The sequence below is a fragment of the Amyelois transitella genome, chromosome 5 (assembly GCF_032362555.1).
Source record: "Amyelois transitella isolate CPQ chromosome 5, ilAmyTran1.1, whole genome shotgun sequence".
Lineage (NCBI taxonomy): Eukaryota > Metazoa > Arthropoda > Insecta > Lepidoptera > Pyralidae > Amyelois > Amyelois transitella.
In genome coordinates, this window is record NC_083508.1 from 4,525,054 (window position 1) to 4,540,668 (window position 15,615).

General features: G+C 33.7%; 1 protein-coding gene across 1 annotated transcript in view; it reads left to right on the forward strand.

Annotated features, from left to right (window-relative positions):
• The first annotated feature begins 437 nt into the window (after window positions 1-437).
• LOC106139077 (ecdysone receptor) overlaps window positions 438-15,615 on the forward strand; it is a 188,256-nt gene continuing 173,078 nt past the window's right edge. Inside the window, exons 1-2 of the mRNA XM_060954891.1 lie at window positions 438-578; window positions 7,562-7,805. The gene's annotated coding sequence lies outside the window, so the exon portion shown is untranslated. The remainder of the gene's footprint in view (window positions 579-7,561; window positions 7,806-15,615) is intronic.

Here is a 15,615-nt window from a genome sequence, read left to right on the forward strand (position 1 = left end):
TATCAAAACAGACGTAACAGTTTTACAGACATACACGTAAACTGGACTAATTACAACGTCCAAACTAACAAGCGGCTGCGCTATTACCACGCTTTTCCACGCAGTATTTATCTGGAATGTATGGACTATCCGATACAGGGAGTTCAAGGTTGGCCACGCTGAAAGTGCTGCAGCTTCATATGGCATCGCATCTAGGTATACCGCGGCGGGCACCGCGCGCCCTTTGCGCTTTTATCAATATACAGCGCCACTAGCCCCGCCTGGTGGCCGCCGACAGTAACTCCCCAGGCTCGAGTGCGCACGCTCCGTGCTCCACGACGTTGCCGCATTTCTCTCCGAATAATTTTCTCCCTCAAAACAATCCCAAAATAATCAAAACACTTCCTCGTTCGCGAATTGCGATGCGGCGTCGCGTTACCACGCGCGATTCCAACCGAAAAATCTTAACCTAATACCGCTTGACGACACGTCTCTACCTAGACGACTTCATTCGCGTTCGCTCGGTTCTGTTATTGTTTGACATCTTAAACATTTCCTTCGAAGTGCAGCAAACCAAATTGTCGTGGAGCTTTCAAACGGTAAGTAAAGCGATTGCTAATATTGAAGTATAAAAGTGAACACCACCTCATTTTATGTTCAAGCTTTACTATAAGCTCAAAGTAAATATTCGCGTGACGCGCAGTTGATGTAGGTGAAACTAACCAAAATGAAATTAAGTAGGTTATTGACCTAATGACTCATTGTCCGATGCAGTAAACCTCATGAATGCAGAAAATACTTATTCCAGAAATACGTTATAATCATATAGGTACGTTACACGAGTTATCAGTTGTAGTGTACTTTACATCAATGTGTCAATTCTTAATCAAAATGGTGATAATTGCAATCTCTAATAAATATTTTAAGATAATTGCATATTATAATGTAAATCGCTGTAATAGCGATGCAAGCGCCAGTAAATCAATGCAGTCTTTAGCAAATTCCCCGGGCTGTGTCAAAACACCTATACATCAAAATTCGCGCATGCTAATTGAAGCTTGTCCACTATTAATACTATATTTGCTTGTAGTACTTGTAATACATTGTTTGAATCGATGAGCCTCAGCTATTCTGGATGACCTATTTCTAGCCCTGTGCGCCGCTGGTATAAAGATCCTAGATACTCGAAATAACAACTAAATATCAGTACCTATAGTATGTGAATATAAATTATAGATAGGTAAATTATTTTTAAATTTATTTGATGACTAACGTCAATAAATCTTTAAGATTTTGTTGATTCCTTTATTTTACGAAATAAGTCTTTTTATAAGTTTTTTTTTATTATTGCTTGTACTACTTACAAGCAATAACCTCCTAAGACCCCTTAATAAAGCTTCTCTTGAACTATATCTTGCTTGTTGTTGTTTCGTAGAAACTTTTCAAGTATATAAGTTACCTTACACTTGCAAATTTACACAGCCAAAATAACAAAAAAAAAAAATAATGATTGTGCACTAAACGCACACCGTGCACTTAAAAAAATGGTGCCATTCGCTGCAAATCATATGGAGTGCTAGGTATGTTCCCCAATAAAACTGTCGTTTGCATAATGATCCTTTGTGTCCCAAAATGCATTCAGCTCGTGAGAAACTAGGCCAAGTTCAAGATCAATTGGGCAATTATAAGCGCGAACACACCATATTTTTTATATAAACCGGTTGCATGTGAAATGAGCCGCAAATGAGAAAGATCCGTCATTGTAAAAGTACAAGGGGATCTAGCACCCTTATTGCTTCTACTTGGCTATTTATGAACTAGTCTATTGTAGTATTCGGGTTAAGCACTAGTTCAAGATGATGGATGAAAAACTAGTTTTTTAACGTATACACATGACCTTGAAGGGTTTTATCAAATTAACAGGCATATGCTAGACCCACTGACACTACCGAATGAATTATACGTTAATTATTTTTCTGTGAACTGTACAGTATAAGTGTAACAGTGGGAAAAGTACTGTGGAAATAAACTGACCAAAAATTTTATTATTTATGTAAACTTTATAACTTCATTAAAAAACTTCACCTATGTCAGAAATCACATACTTCATAAGTATTTTCATTTACACAAAAACTGCTTAATTTTTTATTATTAGACGTGTCTTTAAGAAGTTTCTACCATAAAATCATGTTTATGAAGAGCCTCACCTTGTGTCTTAATGTAAATGACGAATCATTGAGCTTTGAAATAAACAAAACAAATTTTTATTGCCAATAAAATCTGTCCCAGTTTAATTGCCTAATCCTTTAGTCTGGACAGGTGGTGTTATGGTTACTAAATTTAAAATTGAATAAACAACTGCCTATTTCTTCAAACTGCATATTCAATATCATTGAAATAACAGTCTTGAAGCCTGATCTTAGCTGTACCTTCAGCGTTCCTTCTTGTAGAAATGTATGAAAATAATTGTGTCATGTGGTAAAGAAGTAAGAATCAATAACAAAACTAAGAATCTTTTTGGTCACCCACAATAATGTGAACATAAGATGACCAAAGGTGGCCTAGCGTTCAAACGAGATTCTCTGCTTGCAAATTATTTTAGCCACTCTTGCTTTGTGGTCATAGACAGATTTTCCCTTGGAAGATGAAATTAGGATGATCAAAAAAACGATATTGCTCTGCGGTTTAGTATCTGCTCTACCAAAAACGTCTTATAGAATTTTAAGCCTCCTAACACCTAAAAATATAATCACGTGTCGAGAGAACGATAAAGTACAATGTGAACAAACAATAGCTTCGGGAACAAAGGCCATAAATTTGTGTTCTATAACGAAGCCTCTCAAAAACAGGTTAACCTTGGAATTTCTCCAACAACATTACTTTTGAGACAATACCTAGAGCCACCCACAATATTGGATTTGCTTCTCATAGAAATAAATTATTTCTAATTAAGTAAGTAATCGGGAAGGTGGGTTAAACTTTTAACGTGCAAAAAATTGCGAATTCAGAATTAAATAACATAAACAGGCCGTTAATAATTTTCAACAAATAAACAGAGTCACAAAGACTTTATTGAACACAATAGCAATGAAGCCCTGAGTGGGTATTGATTAATCAAATACTTTGATTGAAATTACGTTTAATTTTCGAGGGATATAATTTTCAAAGGCAAACCTTTGTATTGTTTGAGTTTAACTTATTGTTATTTGATATACATAAATATACCAACCAGTATTACAAGTTAGACATGGTGCGATTATAAAGTCTTGCCCCTAATCCTGGAACCTTACAGGTTCATATCCCGGTAACATCAAAATGGGAAATGATTATCTGCAGATATGTTACTCATAATGATCTATACGGCATAAAAAGTGTGATACCTTTGCTTTATTGCCTAAATCCAAAGTCTTAAAAATTTTAAAAACGACGGACTTATTCCTCTTAGACTTAAGTAGCCGTGGGTAGGCAGATCAACAGATAACAATCAAATTTGTATCTCGTAAAATGACGAAATTTCTAGGCTTCGCAGCCATGCGACGTCCATATGTATCATAATAACACTATTGGACGCAATAAATTTGTACCAAAGAGCCTGATTAAATCCAGTGACAAATACCTCCAATAAGGCGGCCGATGCCATCAATCTCTTGTGAATAACTTAATTGGATTCTGTGGTCGGATGCCAACCTTACGAAGGTCGGGCTCCTGGGGCAAGCACGTGTAGGTACGCGTTTCGTTCCCTTTTGCCGGTATAAGGGATTTAAAAAAGGAAATACCCCTTATTTTACAAGTTCTGATTCAAATGCAAAACCCGCACTTTGATGTCCTTTTATATATTTTCCTTAGATACAAAAAATATAACTCATGAGTAAAAGAAAGTGGCGGCTACATATCTTCTTTACGTCTTTTAGAGAAATTAATACGTAATCACAGGAATACGAGTACCTCTCATTTACAAGTCTTTGGCGTCGACGCTCTTAACTTTGTTAATCATAATCATGTTTAAAAATAACAGCATATGAAACAGATCGTACGAGAAAAAAGAACAGGACGCGGCCCAAACATGAAATATTGGATTTCGATTTACATCTTCATTATTAAGAAGATATTTGTGCAAATCGTTATTTATTTAATCTGCAAGGCCTCGTCCAGTGTCATTGACCGCGGGCTAATGTATTCCTTTCAAATTCAGCACCATTGTGAGACAATATGTATCGACACAAAAAGTTTCGACAAAAAAAATACATTTAGGTAAGACGTCCTCTGACTTCCTGCCAAGGTTAAATCTCCAGTGTTTGGTACTAAAACAAAACGTGATTGCGTCAATGAGGCATAAGTTGTAATACAACGTTGTTGAACAATCCAGAGATTGTTCTTATAGTTTTGATACGAGATTTTGTTTTTTACTGAAAATATAAGTGAGTTTAACGTCTGATCGTAACCAAAATGAGGTCCAAGTTGGTACATGCTAGCTTAAACAATGCCTATTTAATTCACTCTTGCCTTGAATGAATATTGTAGGTAGCGTGAAATTAAGATGCGTGAAAGGCTTTCCACATTTAAGCAGATTTTGCAAATCGAGAGGTGCATTTTGTAGTGTAGGGATATCCATCACAAAAGAATGGAGTCCCTACCCGCGTCGAATCGTCAGATGGAAGATTGTAATAATATTTCTAAAAAGTTGAACAGCATTCTCATCTTTTCGTTTTAATCTACAATAAATAGTCCTTGAATTGAGTTCTTACTTTCTAATTACTGCTAAATTTAAATAATAATTCATACAATGACATAAGAGCTTCATCTCATCTTCTAACTAATAACTGCATTTTGTTATTTTCTTGTATCTATATCAACAGCCATGTCGAAGGAAAAATTCAACTACTAATAAAAAAATAGTAAATAGATTACAGAATAAAAGAGATCTTTTCTGATTTTCACACATTAAAAACTCTCTGAATATTTCCTTTGCAATAGACAATACAGTTTATTCTTTGTTTGCTGTAAATTGTTTAAAGCGTTGCTTACTCTACATTCCTTGGATGCTACAAAAACCTTTGACACTTTTATTGAAAAATCTTGTTCAACAACATCATTTTGTGTAATTGTTCTTAAAGAAGTTTTGCCTTCTTGTTTGTAAATCATGTTTTTTGCCATCATCTTAGAATTTTATATTCATAGGAATATTATTATTAAAAATGGAATTAATTTTGCTCTTTATTTTGTTTCGTACATTTATCATGATTATTTATTTTTTAATGGGGTTCATTCACATTTATTTTTCCGAGCGTATACTCGTAATTGTTCTATCATGAATAGGATATCAGATGAAAAGAATAAGGAGAAACGGTCAACGTTCAATGAAGAATTTCAGATCCAATCTGAAATCATCGAATACAACTTAATTTGAAGTGAAGGATCGCGTCACAAAAATTCACGATCCCATTCGTCGAGCCTGATAAAATCGACTGAGCTATTTCAAAAATTGGATTTATTAGCTGTAAAACATCCGCGGTTATTTACGAGTGCGAGGTCGTTGCGTCGTATTTCCATTGTGAGATTAAGATAGGAAGATGTTCTTATAATGAGGTCACAAGATCGGGGATATGTTATGTTGATTTATCTTAATTATTTTGTAAATCTTCATGTAATTTATTGTTGTTTATGTCCTACTGCTTTGACGAGAACTATTTTCTTCCCTTAAAACACTAAAATATAAGGTTGTTTTCTTTATATGTTTGTAGATATAAATTCACTGCACCATCGCTGCCTGCAATGCGACCTCTTAACTAATTAAAAACTTACTAACATACCGTACAAATATTTACAAGAAGTTTAGCAAATTTTGTGTATTTGTTAGTAGTATAATGTATCTCTTTCCTTTTGAACATTTTCGCCTTAATATAACCACAGAATATACAAATCCTCAACTATCTACTATACGTTAAATTTTCTAGTCATCCCTGCTGTGAGCATAACATATAACCATTAAGTTATTTTTAATACTGAATCGAGATTTATTGCAAGTCATTCAGCTTAATAAAGGATCGAATCTCATCCTTATCCTCAATCTATCTCGTAAAGATTTTAGTTTCCTAACAGTTTATTTTCTCATAAACAACCGAATAAAACGATTTTTTGGCTGGGATCCCAAACGATACAAAGGTCCAGTAATATAATCTCACAACTCAAGTGCTAAATTCACCAGCAAATTTTCAATTCGCGCCATCATCTTATTTACACAGATTCGAATAAATTATTTTTTTATTGCGTCGGTGCAGTCGGTGCCGAATATTGGTTTGACATTCAGACAGTCTAGCTAACTCATTGCAACGACCAATTGTTGCATTGCAATGCATAATCGACTCAGAAGTAAGAAAATAAAGGTGAATTTTGGGTGCAGTGAGTTTTGAAAGATTGCATTCGTAACCCAAGACCGCAGTTTATAATGACCGTGCATTTTGCATTCAAGGGCAAGGGTACAAGATAAGGCAACTCTCACATTTTACCTATCGACTAATAATTGTAACTTTTATTTATAATTTACGTTCATATGAGTACCTAAGTTGTTAAAGTCCTTTTTGATTTACGGATCTTTGGAAAGTAATCGCTATTGGGCCTTTTCGTTTATCTAGCTCCTTTTTAGTTAATCAGGTTGGAGAAGAGCTTTGGACATATCGGTTATTATTAAAAGTTCTTTTGTTTTAACTGATGAATCGCAAAGAAGACCCAAAATTGACTAGGTACATGCTACATACAAGATAACATTTTTCATTCGTTTTTTAATACAAGCCGAGCTATGAATAAGAAATCACCAATAACCAACTAAATTCTAATATTAACAAGATTTTTTGCATACTTTTTTCGTTTCCTCCACATGCATTACTCTCATACCAAATTCATGCATGCAAGACGGTTTAGGGTACTCTTAACTCAACCTTTTTCCAGAACGCGTCTTCGATTTTTCAAGGTACGTTTATCTAGGTCTTCACCTTCCAACGTGCATACTCTCCTTGTATTTTGCTAAGTCGACCGTCTTTCATTCATCCTCTCCATACGATCAAACATTAACAAGTAAGGAGAATTTTTTCAGTAGTGAGATAACGGCCTATACTTTGTTTGGTCTTGGGTCCTGTAAAACGAAGCTATTTATTTATCCACATGGGTTAGTGGTCAAAGCAATTGTTTCTAATATAACATTGAATGTTTTGTCGAACACAATGCCTTGGTTACAACGGCCACAAAGAACCTTTACAACTAATTCAATTTTGTGGTCTAACCCGACTTTTTCTTATACAGGATATAATATGTTAGACATAAACACAGTTGCGTGTACATGTTTTAAAAGACTTGGATTTGGGGAGAGAACCTGGTTTGTAGCTTTGTAGGATAAAAACTACTAAAACTGATTTATAATAGCCAGGCATATTAATATAATTATTGTAAAATATTTAATTATGCTTAATTCAACATTCTGTATAAAAAATTGTTAGGACTTATGTTTTTTCTCATATAATATATTTGTTAATAGTGTAATAATTTTATTAAAAATTACACTTAAGTATTTATGTGTTTTTTGTTTCAGGTCTAAAGTTTTCAACACGACAACGCAACGTTCGTAAACGAAAATAAATTAATAATATTAATTATAAATAAACAAATAATGATATAAAGTATTCAATTCATAGCAATAACTAATAGTTAGTTAGTAGTAGGTTAACTTAGTTTTAAGTGGGTGCTTATCCCACTGGATAGAGTGGGTTTGGTGTAAAAGTGGAGAACATTACGACAGGGAAGAGGAATGCCGGGTTTACCCCGGTCACCGACAGGTAACTGTTTGTTTAGTTTTGTTTTGACTTTTTTCAAGAAAATCAGTACTAGCAATACTGCAATACTAACTGGGTGTTAAAAAATATAGGTTCATGCTAATACTGAAGAAAAATAATTTATAACATTTTAAAAATTAATTTATAAATTTATAATCATACACAAAGCAGAATACGTTTTATTCTTCACGGGCATGGAGGCAAGATTGGAATGCCACCGTTTATATAGAAGCTTTATTTAGGTCGGAATTGTGACTCTAAAAGATCTATATTGGTTGCTAGTTCATCGTCTATAATTGGAAGTCTTCTACTTAGTGATTTTTGCAATATGCGCTGGAAGAAAAGAAGCCTTGCTAAAAAAAAGTAACTAAGACCTCTAGGTTTGCTACTATAAAATAAACTCATTACAAAAATACTAAATAAAGTTTACGCATTTTGTTATTCCGTGGTCCCCAGAGAACTCCGGACCATTAAAAGGGTATGTGCAAAGGCCGCTTTGTTAATTATCTTTTTCCAACGCAGAATCTACAAAATCGTGCCTTGTTCGAATAGATAATGAGTGGAGATTAAATTGTGAACCTACGACTAATTAATCACACCTGACTTTAAAACAACCTCATGATAATTTTATTTTAAGTGAATTTTCTGAACTCTTCTTGTAAGTAAGTACCTACATGTTTAGTAAACTCTTTTGAAATGTACCTACTGAAAGAAAAGAACTTAAATAATTTTTATTTGTATTTTTTAATACTATTAGACTAGCTTTAAGTTCATAGATATTTTCAGATAAAAAGCTTATTAAACATTACAAAAAAAAAAAAAACTACAAACTACATTATTTTCTTTTATAATGTTAGAAGTAAAAATCCAATCACATTACATTATATTCTTTTTATAAATGTTAAAAATTAATCATCACCGGTGTATACCTAAATGTATAATTATAATATTGTCCATCTATTTATTCAGGGGTTTAACCGAATGTCAGAATAATAATGTATGTATGAATGGTACATGTCATCTCATTACAATGGTCTAATGGACACAGAATGGTCACAATACTAAAACAGTCACGTTAAAAAACAGCTTATTCATTACACAAATATACAACCTCGTGCATTTGGGCAATGAATAAGTTCGTGCTTATTATTGCATATTTAAATCATCTGTTAAATATATTCGTAGAAGAGTCAATGGTTCTTTTATGGATAGGTAACTAAATAGAGTTTTTTAATGACTGCATAACTCTTACTTAAATCACTTAAGGTCTTAATGACATACTGACTGATAGACAATTTATAGCCGACACTTCTGCGCTTAGGACTCTGAAATCTTATTCAAAGCAAGTTTATTCCTTTAGGAGCAGTAAGAAATAAGTAAGTATGTCTCACTCCTCAAAACTAGCGTAATTGTAGGTGAATAATAAAATTTATAATGTTTCCAGCTTTATTGCCCATGATTTGTACCAAATAACCACTATATGTACGTGGGACTTTCGAAATCTTTCTCGAAATCAATCTTTTTATTCCACTGTTTAGTTTAAAGAATAATAAATAAATAAATGGCCTATGTGCTATAACAAGGAGGATCGATTGAGATTGGGTTATGCATTGTCTGTCAGTCACTCAGTAACGGAAAAGTTTAATTGTATTGATTGCGGCATTTTCTTGACTTGTATCTTTTATATTTATGGTTGTGAATAACATGATTTCTTTCAATTTTGTAAAATGTAAGCCAAAAACTTATTTATTATCAATACTAATTTGTTTAATGCATATAACTTGCATATGCCTTACACAACTCCGCTCATTGCAATCGGATATTATAAATCAAGTTATTGAGACCAGTCGTAAAAAGACAATCAGATTGATCGTAACTTCGCGTAATAAATGTCAGTTAACTGTTACATGAAAGGACCATGACTGTAATGTGTTCAAGGAACATGGTACCTATTGAAATTTGCCGTCTTATTTTATTGAACCATCTTCTTAGATTTCAGCGTAAAGGCAATTTTGAGAAAACTGCGTAAATCTCAAACGCTGTGCAAATAGGAACTTATAGTTTTTCCATTTGGTGATTTCAAAAGCATTGGTTTTTGTCATTTATCACATCTATATCTCTAACAGAGCTGACAGATCTAATAGATTCGAAAATTATAAACTGCAAAAAAATTCAACTGCAATGCAAGCAAATCAGATAAAAAAAGTCAATCACAAAACCGATATTATCGATTTGACATCGATTGGAGTATGATCGATTACTAAACGTTTTGCGTGCATCGGTCAGCCTCGCTGTTATCAAGCTTCCGCCTTTATCTCTACGGGGCAGTCAGAGCCAACAGTCTCGAAAACAATTGAAGGTCACGTTCAGCTGAACGGCTTGACATTAAAAATATTTACCTACTATTGATGTAAATGTAAAAAAAGTGTTTCTGAAATCCCTTCGCAATTAAAAATGTAAAAAAAATGTTAACAAAAACCCGAAAACTCAACTGCAATGCAAGCAATGAAAAGAAAATTCAATCATAAAACCTATCAAATCGATTTGACATCGAATCGCGTATGATCGATTACATAAACCAATCGCGTGCATCGCCCAGCCTTGCTGTTATCAAGCTTCCCGGGCCTGTGACCTTTGTGCTTGGAATTAGGTCGTCGGCTTATGACCTTTTGTTTGTGTGACGTAGCCATTGACATATATGTCATAGGCAGTCGCTGGATAGTACAATGGGTGTTAATCGCGGAGGAAGTGCCAACTGCCGTGAACTAGTAAATGGCCCAGCGTTCTTCCATGCTGGTCTCTTAGCGAAGGCAAAACATTGCAGATAAAAAAGAGTCAATTAAGAGCGTATAAATTGAAATTGTTATTTTCGGCGAAGTTATCCTTATAGGTGATATTCTTCCAGTAACCTCTCACTATGTTTGAATCTCAGTTTCATTCTTCAGCCATCCAGCTTATTAAACGTGACTTTCGGACTTATTACTATTTGTTTTCTGTAACCTATAAGATTTCCCCCGCAGCTTCGCCTGCATATTTATTTTCTGTTTGGGTTGTGCGTTAATACATCAGTCAGTCAGTCAATCAATAAATTTCTTTTCTTATATAATTTGTCAGTATATATAAATTCTGGACATATACACAAAATATTTAAACGTAAACATATCAATCTTGTTCTTCTTCAAGGATAAGGTAAATGTAAAGTAAAGGTTCTTCAACAAAAAGACTCTCGTCTTACCTCTGCAACCATTTCAGGGGAACCTAACCTAGGTATATTAGGTCACAGTAAAAGGTGAACTAGATGAATATACCTAATCTTTTACTTGCCTTTACATCCATATATCCAAGAAACGTCCATCAATATGATTAGAATATCATAAGTGATAATTATATCCAGCAAATAACTTTAAAGATCAATGGCAATAGAGCACTGAAAAATACCGCGACCTGGTCCGAGAGCTGGCGGACTCGCCCGAACTCTATTTCGGTGCAGCTCAGTGCAGGGACCGTTTACATGATTTATCTATTTGTATATAATGTAGGTCGTCAAGGCCTTGGTTATCCAAAGCTACTCATGACTATACTTAAAATATATTGGCAACAATCGACATGGGAGATCTATATACTATGAAATGAACTATAGAAGCCAGAAATGTTTTTGTCTGTACTTATCCGTGTCCGTGTTTCTTTCTGTATGTTTGTAATCACATTACGCGAAAACTAATGTATACCGCGATGTCTTGGCTTGCTCCAACTAAGAGGGGTGTCTCTAAGAGGGAAATTCAGGAAAGATAAAAATAAAATATATGCAGCAAGCAAACTAATGGTTTTTGTAAATGTTCCGGAGGTCACATGGGAATTGCTTCGTGTAAAAACCTAACATACGTACTCCGTGATCAATGATCATGTCAATGGCGAATCTCAGACTCGTCTTCGAAAAGGTGAGGAGTTAGTTTACTTATACTCTAAATTGTGATGACATGCTTGCTTAAGTTCCTATTTAATTAGGAGGGAAAATTAAATGACTCTGTTTATTAGCCAGGTAGCTCATATTTACCAAGCACGTGTGAGAATAACCGAGGTGAGTAATTAAACGACATTAGAAACATTATAATGGTTTGTTTCTACGACCTACGTAAATATTCTTATTCATTCTAAATGATAAATTGCTGCGCTATCAACGGTCGTAAATTCGAAATTTTGTAAACAGACAGTATAAATTTAATTTAACAAATTTCTTATTAGTTAAAATATGTTATCTAATTGAAGATTTGTTATCTTATGAAGAGATTTATGAATGTGGATGAAGCGATGGAAATATGCAGAGATCGTGGCAAGTGGAAAGAGGTAGTCTCTGCCTACCCCTCCGGGAAAGAGGCGTGATTTTATGTATGTATGTATGTTATTTAATAAAACTTTATTAGATAACACATTTTAACTTCTTACTATTTATTATCACCCACACAAAGGTTCTCTGCTTAACTTAATGGTAGACTGTTAGATAATGCTATTATCATAAAGCCTATTATACTTAACAAATTGTAAATGTAACAATAAAAAGAAAATAAATAAATAAAAATAATTAAATTTTTATTAATGGTAGTGGAAGAATTTGAACCTGTGATTTAAATCACTAATTTTTATTCGGGAACGTAACCATTCGACCACGTACGCTCTGTTTATTATCTATGAGGGATAGAGATGTGATACTCGTATGTTAACATGTAATGGTTTGTGTGTAAGAATTAAGAATAAAAAAATATAAACGCAAAAGGAACCGCTCGCATTCTGCCTGAATTTGAAAATAATAATAAATCCTTAACTGTTAATCCTAATTAAAAATTGACGAGAAACTTTAAACATTTTCACACAGAAGTTAAAGCTTTCCCCATTGGAAAGTGCGTGTATCCCATTTGATTCAATTTTCATTAAACCAGACCCAACATAAAAGCTATAGTTGATAAAAGCTCAATATCCTGAAGCCAATGACTAGTGTCCAATTTAAGCTGAATCAGGCCACGCAGGGCATCAAGAGGGGGGAGGGTACAGAGGAGGGGGGTGACCTAGTTCCCGTGACCTGACCCTACGCAGCCCCAGCTACGCTCAGGTCACCTGCGTCTGATACTAAAGTCTATTTCCGTTGATATCAAACAATTATATTAGCATAGTGCATCTTTAGTTATAGTTTGGCACGGTTCAACTAATAATACATTGTAGTACAAGAATTTAGGCAAACGACTTCTTCTTATGGTTAGATACGTACAATTTAAGATTTTTACCTGCTTTGATAGCCTGTCCTGGCTTCTGAAACCCAAGGTTCTAATTGAATTACGGTTGTCAATAATAATTTATTTCTTACGTGCCAAATTCATAATAGGAACACATGTGAAATGAAATACAATACATATTCGTAACCCAATGACTGTTTTGTAATTTGTTATATTTATTGTTAGGTATGTGCAATAAAGACTTTCCTAACAAATATAAATTCAGAAGTACATACTTGTATGCAGGGATCGTGGAAAGCGAAATGATGTAGTCTCTGCCTTCCCCTCCAGGAAAGAGGCGTGATTTTATGTAGGTACTTAAGTATGAATGTTTATAAAATCAGATGATACATTTACTCCGTGATCATAATTCCAGATGCCTTTTGGATTTGTTTCAGTCAAAAAAACTTTCCGTGGGTTTCAGTGTCAAAATTCCTCTCAGCGTAAGTGATGCGACATCAAAGTATAAACATGTCGAATTAAAGTCACGTATTGCGCGAAATGACTTGCTCTTCTTGTCTCTAGTAATTAAGCTTCTCGAATTTAATGGTTAAATAAAAAAAAAGATGATTATTTCCTTCCGATATTGGTTAATAAAATTTAAATGCTACGGATTTTATGAAAAATAAATTTGAAATAATTATTCCGATTTCTATGGAGCCAGCCATAATTAACTCTTACTATTCATCTAGGCTACTTTTCATCATCTGTAGTCCTTTTTATTTTACGTATCCCATAGTGTAAATGCGTTTGTTCTACCTACCGTCTGTCCTTTATGTAAACTTACTCACATACCTTTTATAATTGGCTTAAACTGTCAAATAAGTACCAGAGGGAATAACTAGGGAAATGAACACGTGTAACATGTGTTAATACGAAATCCCAATCGCGAAGATCACTTGGATCGTAATTTTCTGCGTCGCGGGCACGGAAATTTACGATTTACGTTGATTTTGTTCATTTTGTCATTTAATAGCGTTGGGAGTTAATGATGGAATTTAAAAGGCAAATGTTTGGTTTAGGGCTCGTTTGTAACTGTTAATCATTATTTAAGTGCCTAGCACAATTGGCGATTACAAAATGATTACTTTTATGCGTATATTATAGTTATGTCCCGTCTTTATACTTTATGGAGAAAAATTCAAAGTTTCGTAAAAACTATCTGGTATTGAGATTCACATAACGACAATTGCTATTATTTAATTTCAGTCTAAAAATACAATACCTTTGATGGGTATGTATGATACTTAAGTCTTTAAATGATTTTTATTTTGCCTTATTTATTTTAAACCAAAGAAGTATTATCTGACATTTTATACCAGTAATTTGCAAAAAAGCCTCCACGCCTACCGTCACTATGCCATCATGCTCTTGGCATTTACTTTGATAACGTTAAATGTTTTTGTTGTGAGAAAGGTCAATTTTATCAAAAATATTAGTAATAAATTTACCTTAATATCTTAAGAAATCACGTTATAACTGCGCTTGTTAGTACGTGATTAATGAAAAAAGATTTGTATTTAATATGTCAAAGTACTACTTATATACTAAGAATAAATAATTTGTTTAAAAGCACAGGCGAAACATTCGATTTGACTGTTTTCAACAAATCACGAGCTTTGTAGGGATTCAGAATGAAAAACGCCATGAAGAAACAAAGAGATGAATAGAACGAAAAATAATATCCGTGCAACTAGCGGGTATAAATTAACAGTCTTGCAATTTTTGAATTTCAATATCACCATTTAGCCATCCAATTCAATGTGGACGTGTCCTCTTGTAACTATTAGCTTTGTCAACCTCGCAAAAAATAAAGACGTATTATTTATTATGTAGTATTTATTAAGTATTTATGTAGGTATGTTTTAAAAGATTGTTTGAGCTCCTTCGTTGTTATTATTTATCTCTGCGAAGGCACGCGTCGAATGCGTTTCTATTTTGCGTTAAAAATAAACGGCGTCGCGTGCAGTTATTGTCGCTGTCGCTAGCAAGTCCTTGGCTAAAGTCTACTGACTCACAGTTCTATTTCTTATTTCTAAGAATACATTCAAAATTGCAGTATGACGCATAGTTGCCACTGAAATGACGCCCGGGGCGTTGACCTGATGATCTTGCGAATATGTTTTTGGATTTCTCCATGCAATAGTTATAGTGTTGATTTATGATTTCGTTGTTCGTCAGAAATGAAAGTATTTTTTTTATTCATGAATGACTGCGGTTTAATATTGGCTAAAAAGTTTTATTTTATATCATATACCTTTTAAGAAACACTAGCTTTGGTACCAACATAACACTGAAGTCAGAGTTGATGGAATAAAATATTTGAATATGAAATCTTCTATTCATTTTGGCATGGCTTAGTTGTATTTTTTAATTCATCATGACACAATTTATTTCTTTTTGCCTTATTAAGTTTAATTTCTTTATAATTTAACCGAAACAATAAATTTTTATCACTTAACATTACTGAACACGTGCTTACTTCCCACAGTCATTACTTTTGAATAACTCATGATCATCAATCATCAAGGAAAGACGTTCTTTCAATT